This window comes from Manis javanica, chromosome 3, assembly GCF_040802235.1.
Source record: "Manis javanica isolate MJ-LG chromosome 3, MJ_LKY, whole genome shotgun sequence".
NCBI classification, from domain to species: domain Eukaryota; kingdom Metazoa; phylum Chordata; class Mammalia; order Pholidota; family Manidae; genus Manis; species Manis javanica.
This window is the reverse complement of record NC_133158.1, coordinates 200,840,950-200,860,540: the sequence shown is the minus strand read 5'-3', so window position 1 is coordinate 200,860,540 and position 19,591 is coordinate 200,840,950. Positions and strand designations below refer to the sequence as shown.

Here is a 19,591-nt window from a genome sequence, read left to right as displayed (position 1 = left end):
TGCACTGCCTGTCAGGCATTGTCCTAGATTGAACAACACTGAACAAAACAAAGATCCTGCCTTCCTGGAGCTTACATTTCCAGTGGAGGAAAATAGGTATTAAGCAAAATTATTTAGTAAGTCATATAGGAAGTCAGGCAGTGATAAGTGCCATGGAAAAACACACAGATTAAGACAAGGAGGATGGCAGGAGGTGAGTTACAATTTTAAATAGGATGGTAAGGGTGGGGCTTCAGTGAGGCGGTGATAATTTGAGCAAAGACTTGAAAGACGTGAGGAGGTGTTCATGCAACTACCCTCTGGGAGTGTGTTCCATGCAGAGCAAGTCACTGCAAGGGCGCTGATGTGGGAATACGCCTGTGGCATATCCGTGGCACAGCATGGAAGCCAGTGTGGGAAAGTGGAGTAAGCAAGGGTTACAGCAGTAGGAGAGGAAGCCAGACAAATAACACAAGACAGAGAGACAGAGACGAGAGAGAGAGAGAGAGAGAGAGAGAGAGAGAGAGAGAGAGAGAGAGAGAGTGTGTGTGTGTGTGTGTGTGTGTGTGTGTGTGTGTGTGTGTTGTGAAGAAGCAGGGCTACGCAGATCAGTAGGACACTGTAAAATACTGAAAGGTCTTTTGGCATCTGGTAAAACTAGAACTACTGGAGGGCTTTGATATGATGTGACTTACATTTTCAAAGGACTGTTCTGGCTCTTATGTGGAAAAGAGACTGCAGGTACGAGGGGCAGGGAGACCAGCAAAGGGTCTGGAACCCAGGTAAGGGATGATGGTGACCCGGCGCAAGGTGCTTGCAGGTGATGAGAAGCAGCCAGATTCTGTGCCTGTTTTGAATGCAGAGCCAACATTCCCATGTTTTGTTTATATTGATTTTCTATCACTTTGAAGTATCTGCTTATTGGCTTATCTAATGAAGGTAAGTGGAGGTGTTCCTTGAAAGCAGGGATTGTGTTTTATTATCTGCATATCCCACATATGCCTAGCACAAGGCCTGATCCTTAGTATACCTCAATGAATGTTTAGGAATTGAGCCAAAATTCCCCACTGTGCCAAGCTTTGCTACATAGCATGCTGTTTCTTCTCTGAATAGAAATAAGTAGAACTAGTAATGCATGAACTGCAAGCGAATACATTGATCTTCCCATGCTATTTAGAGAAGAAATGTCACAAATGACAAATTCTCTTTCACTAAGCTAAAGTTCTGCAACTCCTTCCTGAGATTCTTTATTAAGTTATCAAGAAAATGTAAAATATCAAATGGAATTTGCTGGAAAAAAGCAGAGCAAATTGAATTTTCTCTGTTAAAAACAACCTGGCTCCTTGTGATTTGCCACATTTCCTTCTTCCCATTTGATTTCAACATTTTTCATCTTCCCTGAAATTGGCAGGACCCTGAGCTACTCATCTCTCCAGCGGCTTCTCATGGAGATGCTTTTTAGCAAACACCACGCAGTCAACATCAATTTCAACAATAGGGCTAATTTTACATTCCTTTGGCAAACCACCTTTCTTGATTTCAGATTAAATACCTCATCCTTCAGAAAAATCATATGGATGCTGTTCCATACATAGTAAGAGAAGTAAAAGATTTCAAAATCACTACAGTAATAATAGTTGAATATCTCCTTGAAGAATGTCTCTTTTGATCTTTGTTGACACTTACTAAATGGACTAGCATAGGAAAATACAGAATTCAAAAGTAAATACTTTTAGATAATATTTTTCTCATACTAGAGCAGCTCTAGATAGTCAAGACTAGTCTAGAACCAGCATGTTTAAGGGTCAACTAACAAGGTATAGAAAACCAAGGTTTTGAGAATGACAAAAAAGTTACAACCACATGTCCAGGCTTTTACTGAGACTCTTCTACTGAGACTGCTTTTTTTTTTTTACTGAGACTCTTCAATGCTCTGAAGGCTACCTGGTTGGATCAGACACACAGCTACCTGGTATCGCCAATGCCTGAGCCAGGAACCCCAATCTCCCAACACCTGGCCCTGAAAAGTCCCTCTGCACCTCTGCCGGGTGCCCTCCTCAAATGGCAACTTTGAGGGAGCTCTGAGCAGCAGCCCCCTCAACCCAGTCATCCATCCTTCCATCCTCTTGAAACAGAAATCAGCAAGAGAGTTCTCACAGATAAGGACAGTAGTCACTCTTTACCTTGAGATAAACCATTAAGAGTTAAGTACCTATTATTCCTATACTCAAATCTCTCCAATTCTTCACTGGGGTTGGGTAAAAGTTGATTTAAAAAAAATTTTTTTTATGCAAATGCCTAAAGCGTTCTACCAGCAAGTCTACCAGCAAAGCCAAAACTTAATTTCCTACCCACTCCACATACTCCCTGAGCAAGAATATTGCCCCTCCAAATGTGTTTAAGTGGTTAAGTGTGTCAAAAACTAAAGACGTTGTCAATTCAAGCTCTAATCCTATCAAGTAGTGATAAGGAGATCCAAATATTCTTGAATGTTACAAACAGCTGGTACCTCCATTTAGAGCAACTTTCCCAGCCTCATCAAAACACAAGCCCCAAACAAGCAAACAAACAGCATTTCTTAAACAGACCGGCTTCTGTCCTCTAAAATACCTGGATATTTTTCAACCATTCATTTCTCTGTTCTTTGCAGACATGGCCAGTCTCTTCTGGACTGCAAGAAAATTCGGATACATAAGGAATATTTTTAAATGCATAATACTCTATTAATTGCTTTTCTGAAGAAGCTGCTGCTGAAATTGAGGTATTCAAGTAATAAACCACCAAATAATTTTAATGCATGGCCTAGAAAGATCCAGGCCAGAAACCTAAGAGAAACATCTGAAATTATCCTGGCCAATCCTCTGAGGTCAAGCGAAAGATGAGGGAAGCTTTCAGAGAAATGAATGCAAGAGGAGTGGGCACAGCAGAGGTTAGAGAAAACTCATAAGAGGCTCAAACAAATATGTTTTCAGTTCACAAAACAGCAGCAAAATGAATTTTCTCCCACAAATATGAAGTTTTTCCCCCTGCTGGGCTGCTCTCCATTTCCACATTCAGTCTCCTCAGGGAGGTGATCTTGGAGGCTGCCCTGGTCCCCTTTGGGGAGCTCCCCTTCAAGGGGGTCTGCAGGACTCCCACCCAGCCCCTTTCACACTCCATTATGGAAATGATCCTCTCCTCAGGAAGCCCAAAACGAAGCACTCCTGCAATCTAGGGGATTAATTCATTGAATGCCACAAACTTCAGAACATGCAAGGCTTGACTTTTGACTCGCTTTCACAATTCGACAGACTCTCTTTCACAATTTGAGAAGCTGCTGGGCAGCGAGACAGCTCCATTTTCCTGTCTGTCACCAGCAAGGAATCACGGCACATAATCACAGAGCACTGCACATGCCGCGGTCGGGAAATGCTTCCTGCGCACCCCGACTGTGGACTTCACAGCTTCCCTAACTCAGGCTCCCGGGGAAGCTTCTAAATGGCCAATGTAAATAACTTCCTTCTAAATACATTATTTTTAACCTCCGGAATAGGAAGCTATTTCCACTGCTAATTTTACAACAACCTGTGGCTTTGACAGCCAGGTTCACACTCATTCCTGTCAATTTTACGCAACAGTCTGTTTTTGTGTTTTTCACTTGAAATCATAAACTCAAAGAATTAAGAATAGAAATGGTGCAATTACGGAATGAAAATATGCTGAATAAATTTTGTCTCTCCACGCAGTGAATTTCTCCTTTGGGGAAAACAAAACAAAATTCCACTACCTAAGATTTATTTATAATTCAGTTCTCAAGCAGAAAAGCAGTAACTCAATACCCACAACTCTTGCTGCATTTTTTCAACTCACTTCCTTTTCGGTTTGACAGTTTTAATCAGATGCATTTAATGGGACCAATATTCAACTCTCAAGATCCTTGTTCAGAAAGATGAGGAGTGGAAAGAGAAAAAATATATATAAGCAAGCGACACCCATTAATTTTCATGCCTTTCAGCTGAGGTTAAAGCAAATGGTGATGGACACCTAAAAGCCTCATTTCTAAATCTACCCACAACCCATTCCCACCAGTTGGTCCACATGAATCTAGGCAGCAAGTTTGGAAGAGAACAAGGCTTAAAACTCTCGAGACTGCCTGGGATGGAACAGTGTCATAGCTGGCCATTCCTCTGACAGTCAACACCTTCTTCCTGCAACCACAGAGGGGCTCACCTGGGTACCTACCAACTGACTTTCTGGCTCATTTTCATCTAAATATCCTCCATGTTCCCCCCTTGCATCTAATACACATCAATAGCTAGATATCTATACCTATCTTTTTAAAGCCACTCATCTTTATTATTATTCTCTGTTGTAATATCTACCTCAAGTTACACAACCAACTCTTTCATGCAATTTTATACAATAATAGTATGTTAAGTTGAAGGAGCTGTTTACAAAAGTTATTAGCAAAAACAATGCTAAACATTGATTTAATTCAACAAGCATTTACTGAGCATTGACTACGTGCAAGGAACTGCTCTCTGCCAACAGGGAGACTCCGAGACACAACAGCCTCCGGCCCAATGTTTATAATCAACAGGGGAGCGTGGGTTGCACAAGCAGACAGAGCCCAATGACCAACAGCACACAGCAACAAGGCAGGGCCGTGTGCAGGAAAGGGGCAGGATTGATTCCAATGGCGCAGGTGCCTCTGGAAATGGACCTCCAAGGAGGAAGAAGATTTTAACAGATAACACTGAAAATTCACTTAGAAGAGGGTCTGCTCCTCTGAAAACTATCAAACAGGAAATAGCCCAGACATGGAGTAAGCTAATAGTCAGGTGATATGTGTAAGATAAATTAACTTAATGAAAACATTTTGCTATTCCTAATCCCTCATGTTTTAAATGTGATTATAAATGCCTGATGCAGGATCACGAGTAAGTCATTTTTGTGTCCCTGGTGGACACCTTGCCCATAGTAGGACTCCTGTGGCCATAATGCCATCCAGGACTTCAGGCGGCTACAGGTGATGCTCTCAGCCCCTACACCAAACACTGAAAGGGGAACAACGAAGCTTGTCAGAGAGGATGTCAGGCATATCAGCGCTCCCGCTCTCTTATGTCTAGTCTCATCACTGAGGCCACCTTTCCCAGGAGGCTGAACACCGGGCTGCACTCTGACCACTGAAGAAAGGTCCCTCCCCCTCTGATAGGCCTGGTGGAGGTACAGTTCTGCTCCCCGGACAGACCACTGCAGCCTGAGGGCGGGTTCTACAAGTGGCTCAATGTGGGTCACAGAAGAAAGGGGAGGGACGGGGCACCAGGAAGACCAAAGCAATGGCCTCTATAACATTTAATAAAAGGTTTAGTTTGCAGCACATCCGGCTGTTCTGAGCCAACTTGATGATTTTAAGCATAAAACATATCCTCATTTAGGTCGGTTTTATCTGCTAATTTCTAAATGATCCTTTGTAGCCTGGACGCCTTAGCACATCCCCAACACCGGTTCTGCCCCACACTGAGAGCCCCCTCAAAGGCTCTGGCTTGAAGTCCTCAGCCCGAGTCAAACGCACGGGCTGGCCATCAAGTCCACAGGGCAAAGCCTCAGAGATCATGGTTATCAAAACATCAATGCCCAGGGTACCCAACCACTGACAGAGTGGCCAGAAAGAAAATTTAGGAAGTGCTAGTTATTTAAAACTGCCAGGGTGGAGAAAACAACCAGATCCCTGTCACCAGGCCAGCTGGGGAAAAGGTGCTGTGAGGAGAAATGAGAGCAAGTCTGGAGAGGATAAGAGGTTGCAGACTAGGATAGCAGGGAGGCCTCCTGGGTTAAGATGCGCATTTTGCATAGAGTAGTATGTTCAAATTATTATTGTAAATGTCCAGGAGTAAAATAAAGGTATTACAAATTAACAAAATATCACTCCTTTTCTTCAAAGTGAGTTCCAAACCATATCTAAGCCAGTTTCCGCATTCTCTTAGAAAGTCGCCAGATCTCCCAGTGACCAAGGAACTATCTAAGCCCCATCAACCTGTGCATCTCAGCAGACATGGTAACAACTCTATCCCTACAACCACTTAGACCAAAGGTCCATAGTCAGCTTTGACTCCGCTCTCTCTCAAACCCTCCTTCTAGTTCGTTTGTGGATTCTGTTGGTTCTACCTTCAAGGTCCATCCCAAATCTTGCCACTTACCACCCTTTCTGTCACTACCACCACCGTATACAGAACTGCCATCCCTCACCTGGACTATGGCAGTAGCCTTCCAATGAGTCTCCTTACTCTCAGTTCTTGCTCCGCTAATCTCAGCCAGCAGCCAGAGGAGGCTTTCAAAAATATTATGTAGATTCCACTACTCCCATTCCCAAAGCCTCCAAGATGATTTCTCATGTTTCTCAGAATAAAATCCAAAACTGTTACCCTGACCTCAAAGCCCTACATAATCTTCACCCCTCGTACCCCATCACCTACTTACTGCTCTACCTTTCTAATAAAGTAGGATCCTGCCACAGGGCCTTTGCACTTGCTATTCTCCTTGTCTAAAATCTTACCCCCCCCCCCACAAAGAAAAGCACATGACAGATTTTCTTACCTCCTCAGGTCTCCCTTGAAACATCACTGCTTATTAGAAGTGCTGTGAGAAAGAGGGCTTTGTTGCATTTGCTGCTATATCTATCCTCAGCACGTAGAATGATACCGAGCACAGAGCAGGCACCCAATTGTCATTTGCCAAATGAATGGGCTTAACAATCAGAAAGGTTAGTACTTGTCAGTGCTGGAAATGAGAACTATTTTCAAAATTACAAATGATAATTCCACTTTTCTCATGCAAGACACAGACGGCATGGGGAAAAGAGCCTGTTTTGCAAACTTCTGCACCAAAGTCTCCATAGTGGCCAAAAAGAGAAGAAAGAATTCTAGGGGATCTTGGGACTGAAGCTAAAAACCATCCAGGAAGCCCCAAATTTCTTTTGAGTTTTACCTTAACATTTCAAGTGAAATCTGCACTCTACACTATCCAATAGCTGCGCTTATCCTTACTGAGTGCCAAGGCACGTTTCTCACAAAGCATTCAGGAAAATGGATTATCTGGGAGGTTTGTCTGCATACCCTTCTGCCTTGGAGACACATTTACCCTTTCTGGACAGGGAGGAAAGTCTAAGTACTGGGCAGAACAGTGTTAAGAGCGCATTAAAGGGTGGCTAGTGTTGTAAGTATTGTTACCGTCAGAAAACAGTACTAGCCCTCTTATCCCACTTAAAAAAGAAAACCTGAAACAGAGGCTAACTGCCAAGGACTGTACAATGGATCTGTAGGACATCGAGACCTAGAGCTCTATTTCTTGCATTTGAATTTTGTTATCTGAATTATTTTAGAGATGAAACAGCGTTAGAGACGTAACCCACCTGGCTAGACTCCAGGTAGAGGCCTTGAGAGGGGCCAGCAATTTGCCCACGGTCCCACGGTTGACCTACAGGCACAAACAGGACTTGAGTTCAGATGTCCCAGTCCCAAGTGCTTCTACTGTGTAATCACAGTGTCACCATCATCAGGTGAATGAATGAACTCTAGAACAAGGCCTGGAATATAGTGGGCTCCCAATAACCATTTACTGAATGAATGAACAATCATGCATAAAGCACTAAAAACCATACCCAAGTCTATATTAATATGTAGATCACACCCTCATTTTACAGACAAGAAACGAAGGTTATTGGCTTACCCAGTATACATCCTTAGTGGCTGACAAAACAAGTTTCAAACCAAATCTTCAAGACATCTAACAGAATATGAGTAGCCTGATGAAAATGTAATTTTTCAGCTAAACAAAAAAGTACATAAGTACCTTCAAGTAGTCAACATTTTTTTATTTTGATGAGATTTTTTTAAATGCATATATTCGAAAAAAATTTGTAATTCAGAGATGTGTCTCAGAAGCTCCTGGGCCTTTTCAGCAGCTTGCCCCCACATTAAATGGCCCCAGGCAACTGTGTATTTTAAGCTACTATTCCTACTTTAATAGTTGCCTGAATTTTTTTTCCCTCTATTATGCCCTACCTACCCCAAACCCCTTCCTTCTAAATTTGTGGCTTTTGTCTGCCATTGCTGAGATAACAAACAGCAGGCTTATTAGAACTGTGTGCAAAAAGGATGAAAACCTAGTGTTATGAGGTTGAGCTGTATGCCCACAAAAGATGTTGACGCCCAACTGCCAGGACATATGAATGTGACCTTATTTGGCAAAAGGGTCTTTGCAGAATGACCAAGTTAAGATGAGGTCATTAGAGTGGGTCCTAATCCCATGAGTAGTGTCCTTATAAAAAGGGGAAAGTTGGACACAGAGACAGACACGCAAACACGGACAATGCCCTGTGAAGACCAGCATTACGGTACCAAAGCCACGGAACTCCTACCAGAAGCGGGGACAGAGGCCTGGGGACAGATCCTTCCCCAGTGCCATCAGAGGGAGTAGGGCTTTGGGGACACCTTGACCTTGAACTTTAGGCCTCCAGCACAGTGAGGTAATAAATTTCTGTTGTTTAAGCCACCCAGTTTAGGGTGCTTTGTTACAGTAACCCCAGAAAACTAATTCCAAAATTAAGTTGGAATGAAGGCCTGAGACTTTTGCTGGATGTGTTCACCTCTGGATTCTAAACAGTAGGCTCACTTAGTACTTCTAAATTTGTACAAGGTGGGTATTACTGCACAAACCTGACCTCCCTGCGGTTCAGTGTAAAGTCCGCTGAAGCTGGAAGGACAATGAGTAGACTATTATTTTTACCTACCTCTAACCTTTAGCCACATTTCTTTCAAATGAAAGACTCTGAGCAAGATATTAAGAAAGAGAAGTCTCCTGTTGCTAGACCTACTTAGAAATCTCCAAACAAACATACAAAAATACTCATTACTGCATATGTTGTAGCAAATTAATAAGAAAGGGATAGTTCAAAATACAGCATGAACCCACTGGCCAAAAGGCCAATCTAGAGACCAAAACAGCAGTGGTTAGTCCATGTATTGATTACTTGTTTCTTCACTCTTTCATGCACCTCCATGTTACAAAAAGCACATAGAATCTGTCCCCTCAAGCAATCAGAAGTAAATTTACCACGGCTCCCATGGCATTATCAGAAAAATTGTCTGCGAAGGCTGATAAATCGGTCAATTATCTGCTTCCATGACTTTCATTTCCTCTTGTATAAATGTTTTCATCCCAACATTACCAATACCTGCTATAAGATGAACAATAAATTGCCAAACTACTGAAATCACTAGGAAATTCTTAATAGATCAAAAAAGAACTTAACAACAAAAAAGCCCTAATAACATAATAATGCACTCTGTAGTCTAAGAACAGCACTCTATAGAGAGATAAATGGCTACTTACTGAAATCTTAGCTTATACATAAAATGATACATTTCTTCATGGGTACATTTACCAAGCATTGACATCAGGAACCTTGTAATGAAACATATTATGGCCATAATCATTCTGCCTGCCAACAGAAAACTTCACACAGTAAGTCTTTTATTTACTAAAAATATATGTATACCCAGAAAGCAAAGGGCCTTGGAGGATAAGAGATTTAGCAAGGTAGAGGAGATGGAATTGCTTTTCATTTGTGCTTAAATACATATAAAACAAAAGCTGCAGAGGCAGCTCTCGACCCCTGTATCTTCACAAAAGCATCCAGGTGCTATGGAATTGAGAGTGGGTTTTTTTGGTAATGCACAAGAATCCACAACACCAATTACAAGGACAACCCTAATTCAAAGTTAACTCTAAACACTAATTTAGGCAACCATTTTTAACCTTTACTTGAACCAGGCTTTGTGCCAGGGTTGTTACCATGTGGCCAAATGTATTCTTATTCAGCTGCTTCCTTTCATTTTCCCTGCCCACCTTCTGGCACACATATCACAGGCAGCCATAAGACAGCAAAACCCAGAACTAGCCACGTGGGCAGTTCCAAGGGCCATGCTACCCCGTAGCTAGGTGAACACCCCCTTCCCTCGGAGTCCTGTGGTCTTATCCATTTAATTCCTCTTGAAGAATCCCAGGGATGATTTCCTTACTTCTCAGGCTTTCTTCAAACGTCACGTGCAGTTTCACTAAGAAAGCTTCGCCAGATCTCTCACCTGAAAGAAAACTGCCACTATCTGTCACGGTGAGTCATGCTCCAGAGGAGAAAACATTCACTCATCTCCCAGCAAAGCTTGGATGTTTCTGGAAATGCGTCAGGTGGTAAGGATGAGGTCAGGGAAAACTCTACTGACTGCTGCTTCAGATGAAGCCTCAACTCCAAGGTAGATGCTCAAAAATAAAAATAAAAATAAAAATAAATCCCTCTGGCATGCATATGTATGGCTCCAAAGTGACCAGGGTCATTTCCTCGGAGCAACCTCTTAGGGTTATGCATGTCAGTTCCCCTTGTTGTTAACCTAGTGGGGGTGTCTCTAAACTACCCTAATTTTGTATTTGAGTAAGTATGGTACTTTTTTCTCATTTTTTTAGAACAAAGAAGGTCAGCAGCTCCCTGGCTGCAGTGTCTCCCATGATTGTAAGAACTTAGTAACTAGCTTATCCTTCTATAAAACCTGGTTTGCAAAGGAGCATGAAAATGTGTTGGGCAATTTAAATAAGTTATTTGAGGAATATGAGTTGGAAAAGCTTTTTGATGTAAATATGATCAACTAATCAGGCTCTGTATTAAATCTACGTCTTGAAGTTGCTTAGAGAAAGCCACGTTCTTTTGGTATTGCCATGTTAATATCAGCGGTAGCGAATCCAGTAAAGTGGTATTGGCATCTTATTCTGTGAATGGCCAGAGAGTAAATCTTTTAAGCTTGTGGGACACAAATGGTCTCTGTCCCATGCTGTTTGTTTTTCTTCTTGTTGCCGTCGCTTATTTTTTTCCAACAGCCCTTTTTACAATGCAAAAACCATGCTTAGCTAGAGGGGCCGTGCAGGCACAGGCCATAGTTTGCAAAGCCCTGCTCTAAAGAATAGGTACTTTTTCCTCATCATAAAAGCAGAACCGTGCTTAAAACGAACTGTACATTCAGATATCTGGCAACAGTTCTACCATCGTCTCACTCCAACCAGTGGTGTGAGTCCCTAAGCACCTTTGTACCTCAGTTCCTTCATCTACAAAATGAGAGGTTAGAATAGACCCTGGTTCATAAACCCACAAGGAATCCTGGGATTCCAGGGAAGGGCTGACTCTCCGGATCCATCCCTACCTCCTGTCTCAGCACACACCTAACCAGCACATCCCAGCTTTCATCTTGTCTGCAAATGGAAGCTCTTCAAGACAGGGGTTCCACTAATTTTTTCTGTTTTTTTAGTTTTGAAAAACACTACTGGATCCTCCTGGTGCGAGTCCTCTATGAATCCATTATGGCATACATCAATCCTTTCCCAATCACTTTACTGGGAAGGATCAGGTAGATTGGCAATGACTTAAAATCCTGTGTTGAAGTATTAAAAGGAAGAGAAACAAAAACAAGAAAGAGGTCTCACTCTCAGGGTCCCCTGTACTTGTTTAGATTTGTGGAAATCTACCAGATAATCATGTCAGGGGGATCATTAATGCTAATGGGTGAGAGTTCATTCTTGCATCTCTCTGCTTAGGAATCTGGGAAAAGCAGAATGGGTTAGCAGTGGAGAGGGCACTGAGCTCCCCATCTGAATTTGGGAACTTACCAGCTATATAACCCCTGATGTTTATTTAACAAAAATCAGACAGCTGCCTAAATACTAACCCATAGACTGGGTGTAAGGAAGACAATGATGAGTCAGACAGACACACAAGACTCTGCCCCCATTACTCGGATCCCTCATCTGTGACGCAGGGTACTAACACCTGCTCCCTCTCTCTGTAGAGATAGCAAAGCATTTGTAAAATGCATAGCACAGACAGCATTAAACTAGAAAACTACAGATTCCTCTCCCTTTAAGTATATCAAACATATGCAACTTCAAGAATTTACCAAATTGATAAAATAAGGCCCGAGTAGGTTTCACATGGGGAAAAAAAGCACTTCTAGAACATGCAGTAGCATGGCAAAACAGAAAGCACACAAGCTTTGGCACCAAGCACGTCTATCTGCATTCCACCCTGCTTCCTACAGACCTACCTGACATCTACAAGCCCATTCTCTGTTACACAATAGGATACTGATGCCTCTAATTGTGAACATAAATCAGAATTATGCAAGTAAAGCACCTGGCACAGGGTTAGCACTCAGCCAATAATATTTGCCCTTCGCCTTCCTCCCAGGCACCTACATATCTCAGATGAGAGAACATCATATTTTAAATAGTGGCTCTTACCTCGAAATTGTCGATATTGCTACCCTGCTCTGTATCATAATCACCTCAACCAAAGAGGACAGGAAACTTCTGGCTGTTATGACCATGGAATCCAGATGCAGAATATGCCCAGTCATCAGGAAAATCTTACAGTCTTGGCACAGTTTGAGGACAGAGAGAGCAACAGCCAATAGCTGAGGGCAGACTCTACAGTCTGGAATGTGCCACAGACTTCCAACCACAAACGTTCCTCTTGCACTGAGACTGTGGTATCCCCCTGTGGCGAAGGCCATGGCCTCTGCTCTTCTGGGCAAGTCTCCTCCGGAAGCACATGACTCTCTCCACTCATCTGTGGGCCACATCCATGTGAATGTCTGTGGCACTGTTCATCACTTCCTACCCAGCCCAGTTGTATAAGCAAGGCAAATCATTTTCTCATCTTTGAGGGAGGAAGTCAGATGTTCTCCTTTCTACCCCTAACACCCTTTGATTCTGAGACTCACTCTTAGCTGCTTCATTCATTCATTCCACAATGTGTATGCAACACCTTCCATCTCTCTAATTCTGTGACTTGCTCTTAACTTCTCCTTTCATTCATTTATTCAGCAATATTTACTGACCACCTACTGTGTACTGGGTACTGCTATGTGTGAAAATGTACAAAATGAGTAAAAAATAGTCCACACCCGTAAAAAGCTCACAGTCAATAAGGACATAGACAAATAGGCAATTATAATGTAGTATGGGAGGTGTTATGAGACCCTAAGGAAACCAGGGGAGGGCGTGCTTAATGCTGCCCAGTAGGTGGGGCAGTGGCAGGGGGTGGGGAGCAAGCAGGAAAGGCCTCTCAGTGTGCAACTGAGTGTTGAAGGAGTGGAAGGTTATCAGGCAAAGTAGATGGGTTGAAGACATCCCAGAAACAGGGAAAGAATCTGCCTAGGTAAGGAGATATAAGCATGATGGTTTGCAAAAGAAGTTACTCAATATGAATGAAACAAGGTATATCTAGGAGGGCAGAAGAAAAGGAGCTCGGATAATGAAGCATCTTCTATACTTTGCTAAAAGTAGAAACTACCCTTTTAGAGAGTGCCGACAAGATCCTACATAAGAATTGTTAGGATTACATAAGTGTTTTAGAAAGTCTACCGTGGTAGCAGTGTGAAGACTGGGTTAGATAGAGGCCCAGGTGGAGGGATGGGGAGATGAGATGAGGCAAAAGGGATGTTAATTCTTACGGAAGAAAATAAGAGTGTAAATTTACAGAAAAGCAGTGGCAGGGTATGGGCATGACGAATTCTAGAAAGATTTGGGAAGTAGAATGAAGAGACTTGGTGATCAATTTGACATGACTGGAAAGGAAGAGGATGGCATGTAGGACTACAGCCAGGTTTCTGTCTTGGGTTGAGAGGGTTAGAGGAGGGTCAGGATAGCACACCAGAAAAAGCAGAGAAGACCAGAACTACTCCAAGTTTGCCAGGCCTGAACACCTTAGCCATCTCTTGCATGCCACTCCACACTCTCCCCCCTAAATCATGATGGACCCCTGGTCCCCACTGATTCCCCTTCTCTAGCAGAGATGTGAGGAAGTCATAGGGTAGAGACAGAGCATCTTCATAGGCCAATGATGTTACATACGTATTTGTGGGGAAGAAATGTAATTTAAGTGCTCAATTTAAAACACTTATTTAAAAACAAACATATAGAGCAAAATGCCTGTTTTCATTCAAATTTTCAGAGAATAAGAGACTTCAAAGACACTTTGAAGGAATCTCATAGAAGCTGAGAACCCTTGTGAGGTAAGGGTTCCCTGTCTTCAGGGTTCCCTCACTTTGGGGTTCTTCAGTATAATTCATGAAGTGCTGCATTGTAACATTACCAAGTAAAGCTGGAGAGGCACAGACACAAAGACCTGGTATTTCCATTCCTATGCAGGCCCCGTAGAGCGGCGGTTCTCAAAGTGTGGTCTATCTGAGACCCTTTCAAGGATCCTCAAGATCAAAACATCTATCATAATAATACTAAAACGTTATTTGCCCTTTACACTGTTAACATTTGCGCTGAGGATACAAAAGCAACGGTGGGTAGAATGCTGCACCTTAGCTCAAATTAAGGCAGCAGAATCAAACCACATCAGTCGTCACTGTATCCCTCATGGCTACACCCTCACAGTAAACACACACACACACACACACACACACACACACACACACAGCAGGACACGACAAAACAAATAACCCTGCCTGTTTCACTTAAGAATGTCTTTGATGAAGCCTCACTAAAAGTCATTAGCTTTATTACAAAGTGTCCCTTGAGCAAATATCTTTTTAATATCACATATATATGAAATGTATGCATAGAGCACTTTTGCCATCCCTGAACTGTGATGGCTGCCTCAAGGGAAAGGAATGTGTGATTGAGTTGGGAGCTGAACTAGCTGCTTTTTTCATGGAACATTGCTTTTTTAATTGAAAGAATATAACTGACGACAAACAATAGTCTTTCAGTGTGGGGTAGTTGGCAGACTGTTTCTTGGAAATGAATGAAGTAAGGCTGATATTTTAAGGAAAACCTGACGGTAATTGTAGCCAATGATAAAATTCAAGCTTTCAAGCATGAATTAAAATTTCGCCTGGAAACTTGACAGCTTCCCAACACACACTACTCAAGTAAGATCAGTTTTGATCAGTGTTTATATTGTATACTGAAGTGCATCAACATATGGTAGATCTACACAACTCAGGGAACCAATCTCTTCCAAATGACCAGTGCATGCTGTTACCTGCATGAAGATCCATTCAAAGTTCAATACAAAGCAGGAGATTTTAATGTAACAGAACAGAGAAAATTCACTGAAATGGTTTCAGATTCCACATTACAACTAACCTTTAAGAAGCTACCTCTTTTTGACCCTTGGCGTAGTATCAGAGAATATCCATGATTCTCTGAAAAGGCTATTACATATCTGCATAAAGCCAGGTTTTCTTCATATACTCCATCCAGAACAACATGTCGCAACTGATGGAATGCAAGGCACGTATGGGAATCTAGTTGTCTTCTATTAAACCAGACACTAAAGAGATTTGCAAAAATATTAAATAATGCCATTCTTCTCATTAAATTTTTTGGGAAAAGTAATTTTCATAAAATACACTATTTGTAGTTAATCCATAATGGGTTATAAGCATTACTTTTAACAAGAAATACTGAATTTCTCAGTTTTAATCTCTCATGTAATAATGTATAGATACAATGCATATATGCAAAAGCTCTTTGGAGTCCTCAGTAACCTTTAGGGGGTCCTGAGACCACAATACTTGAGAACCAGTGCCTTAGAGAAATACATACTCAGGCCAAAGTGATATTTACATGCGTTATCCTAATAGAACTGTTCATAATAGCAAAACTGTGGTTAGTTTTTACAGTATCAATATTAGACAGCAGTGGAAAGGAATATACCACAGCTACATACGTCAATGTGGGGAAATCTCCCAAGACAGCAGGTGAATGAAAACCAAGGAGCAGAATGCATGCTGTAGGCTACCATTTTTATAAATTTCAAAGGTGAGCTAAACTAATACAGTAACCTAGAGAGAAAAAGCAAGGAAACGATAAACAGAAAATGTAGGATGTGGGAACAGGCAACAGGAAGAGTACAGGAGGTCTGATAGTGTTGAAATGTGTTGGATTGGGTGGCAGGTTTACAGATATTGTTTTACCAGGGCACCTCATTATATATGTGTAAATGTTAGGGGTTTTTTGGAAATGCACGTACTTTGTAACCTTCAAAGTATATATTTTGTACTGTATTACAGGTACTGTGTTACAGCCTTCTCTGACAAGGAGAACCAAAGAGGTGAGGCAGGGGTAGGAGGCAAGGGGCAGGTCCTGGCTGAGGGTCTGATGGGCCCCAGATGGGCTGGCCTCCTTCTCAGACACCTTCAGAGGTCACAGCCTCTGCCATCCATCTTGTTTGGTTTTACAACAGTCTTCTCTACTGACAAAGGCCATTTCTTCCTTCAGGCCATCATCCCCCATCTCCATTCTTATCACAATAAAAGAAACAACCCCATTTCACAGTTGACTTTGTGTTGTATCCACACCACTAAATTAAGCAATCATCTCGTCTCACCTGAGCCAGTTCCTATATTTTTCCTACCTCCTCCCTCACCGATATGGCCCCAGTTTCTTCTCTTAGTGTCTCCCACATGCTTTTGGTTTGTTTCAACCTCTGTTCCCTAGCGCCATTTTCTCTGCCTGGAATGTTCTCTCCTCTCTGGCTCCAGCCCTTCCTTGAGGATGCTGTGAGTATCTCTCCTCCCCAAGAATCTGTCACCCATCACTCTTACTCCAAGTGTCCTCAAACAGTTACACATCTAATTCATATATTGTCTCACGCTTGTTGGAATATTAATTTGTACTTGCCTTGGTGATTGCTTCAAGTCAACATCTGAAAGAACCATCAGTACAAACTGCATGCTGTCCAACTTCGATGAGCCAGGTAAATGCTCAAAACTTTTTCTTAATGAACAAGGAGCAAGTAGGGACTACAATTCTCAGCTGATTAAATCCTCACCGCTCCGCTGTGACACCAACCATGTGTGCTGGCATTTACTCTCACTCCCAAAAGGCTTTCAGTTCAGTACAAAGACATTTTCCCCTGCTGTAGGAACAGATTTCCCATTTTATAATAGAAACTAAGCAAAGCAGCATTTGTTTTATGGAATTCTCTTTTATAATATTAAACAACTTTAAAGTTCAATGTTTCTCCTCCTTATCCCACCTCTCTTAACTTGAAAATCACTCAAGGCAGGTTGTTAAACTGGCCTCTTTTAAACACAAGATTTTTTGTTACATTTCTAGGCATTTTTATTTATCCAACAGGCCCTTATCGTAAGAAATCAAAGTTACCTTCCCTATAACTTCTACCCTATTGGTCCTAATCTCTTGTTTTCTGCTCAGCATTTAATAAATCTATTAAAATACTTCTCAAGCTGAATTTCAATTGAGGTTTCCATCTCTCTCTTTCTCTCTGCCTATTTGGCTCTGAAATACTTGAGAACAACGACCATGCTCTATTTAGCTCCACTGATCCCTAATCCCTGGCACAGAACCACGTAATTATTGCTGCTTGAATGAATGAATGAATGAATGAAGTATCAGTTATCAGACACAGGCTGATAATTTAGACTGAATGACAATACAGAGTAAATTTACTCCCTTTTTCACTTGACATACTTCATACTTTTGAATGTAGTTGCCATGCACGATTTTTATTCACCTTCAGTCTTTAAGCACTCCAATTGTCTCATCATTTTTAATTAATTAATTAATTCCTCATATGATGACTTCCAGAGCCTATATGCTAGTGGCCTCTCTTCTGGTGAGTAGTTCCTCAATTTCCCCTTTTAAATTGGGCCATCCAATCTGGGAGTCAATATTTACAGACATGACCTAATCAGTTTATGAGACCCATGTTGCCACTGTTGTTCTGAATTCAGTACTGAAATTAACTCAACCAACTGCTGAAATGCATCCTCTTTTCAAATGAAGACTGAATTTTACATGTTGCTTTTGATTAGCAATGGTTATTTCTAGGGGTGGAAACTCAGAAATGGGACTCTCACTGTTTTACTTTAAACATTTCTACATTGCTTTAATTATTTTACACTAAGCATGCACTACTTCAGTCACTAAAGCCAATACAGACTTTTAAAAATACATCAATAAACAGAATTAATATGTGATTTCTACAGCTCCAGCCTTAAGAGCACACTTCAGTCACATTTGAAATACTTGTACTTTTTTTTCCTCTCCTTTTGTATGTATTTTCCCACCTATCAACAGGTATTCAAGCAGCCACTGATGCATAGCACTTCCACTTCTGCTTGAGGGATCCAGCCGTCCCCAAGCCCTACTTTTTGGATTATGAAATTTCTCTTCCTATAAATGTCAGAAAGCAGCTCGCAATAATTTGGTTTCCCTCCTTCTTAAGGTCAGATTAAAATTCAGTGAATTATTATTTGCAGTTGGCCCTCCCCTAGAAGAGAGAAATCATATAGCACACTTCAGAAATAGTTCCTGAAGCACAGGGTGTCCCACACTTTGTTTCTTTCCAAATGCAGCTGTGTTGCATGCTCTGGAGAGGACTGTTGGCCTGACAAGTAGGGCCAAACAAGCACAGATTAGAAAACAACTCATAATTCTAGGCCATTATGCGAAAGCAGTGTTCTCCATACGGAGCACATAATTCAGGCCCCAAAAAATGTCATTGCATAGGACTCTATTCTCTTACCCTCTGCTTCTAAGTGAAAGGTGCAAATAAATCTTTGAGGAAAGAAATATTATTGGTGGCACAAGTCATGATGAGTCACAAGGCCAATGTGCTCCATCAGCACCTAAGGGGTCCTCCGGTGGTGGAGGGTCTCCGAGAGGAGGTACAGGTGTCATGCCCTTGAAGATTTCACAGATGTCAGAGATGCAGCTGAGACCAGGAGATGGCCTTAAGGAGCCAGTAGATGGTCCAGCCCTAGACAGTGCTGACACACATGACCTCAAGCTAGTGTTTGCCTCTCCACCACTCAGTTCCCACGTCTGCCCAACTGGTGGAAGAAGGAACCCTTCCTGCCTGCCTCACAGGCAGGCAATATAAGTGAAAATGCTTTTTGAACAACAAGGCATAAAATCAACAGAAGGTTGTGGTTAATGTACTACGACCCATTCTATAAGATGGCACAGAGATTGAATGATGGCCCTAAGGTCACCAAGTCAGTGAAAAGCTCTGGTGAGCATGGTGGGAGAGGGTGACAAAGCTGACTGGAGTCTCTCTGCCTTCCGTCTAGCACAGATCTCTCCCTGAGCCTCTGGTTTCCGACCTGGAAGAGTTGGAGTCAATTATCTACATCCATGAACTATTGTTTAGGGGTGTTGAGAGTCTAATAAATTATTGCCAATAAGCTGCCTGCCCAAGGCTCAGCACCACGTGTGTTTATTTTTGGTTGAACCTGCATCGGCCCAGAGTGGGAGTTCAGGTAAGTTTAGGGGACCTCAACCTTGGCTATCCATTTGAATCACTCATGGAGCTTTCTAAGAATGTCCATACCTAGCCCCAACTCTAAGCCATCAAATTTAAATCTCTCAGAGTGTTTCAATTTTTGAAATGGCCCCACATGAGAACCACTGCCTTGGCCGATGGTGATAGGCAGCAATTATTGTCTTTGATTGATGACGCAACATAGTTAAAGCAATGCTACTGAGATCTTTAGTTGAAATGAATTCACACCTCCCATGCATTAATGTGGCCAGCACTGACTGT

At 42.0% G+C, this 19,591-nt stretch overlaps 1 protein-coding gene across 5 annotated transcripts in view; it reads right to left on the bottom strand.

The window, feature by feature from the left end:
- Nucleotides 1-19,591, bottom strand: part of ZNF827 (zinc finger protein 827) — a 162,312-nt gene that overhangs the window by 133,146 nt on the left and 9,575 nt on the right. The gene's annotated exons all lie outside the window — the stretch shown is intronic.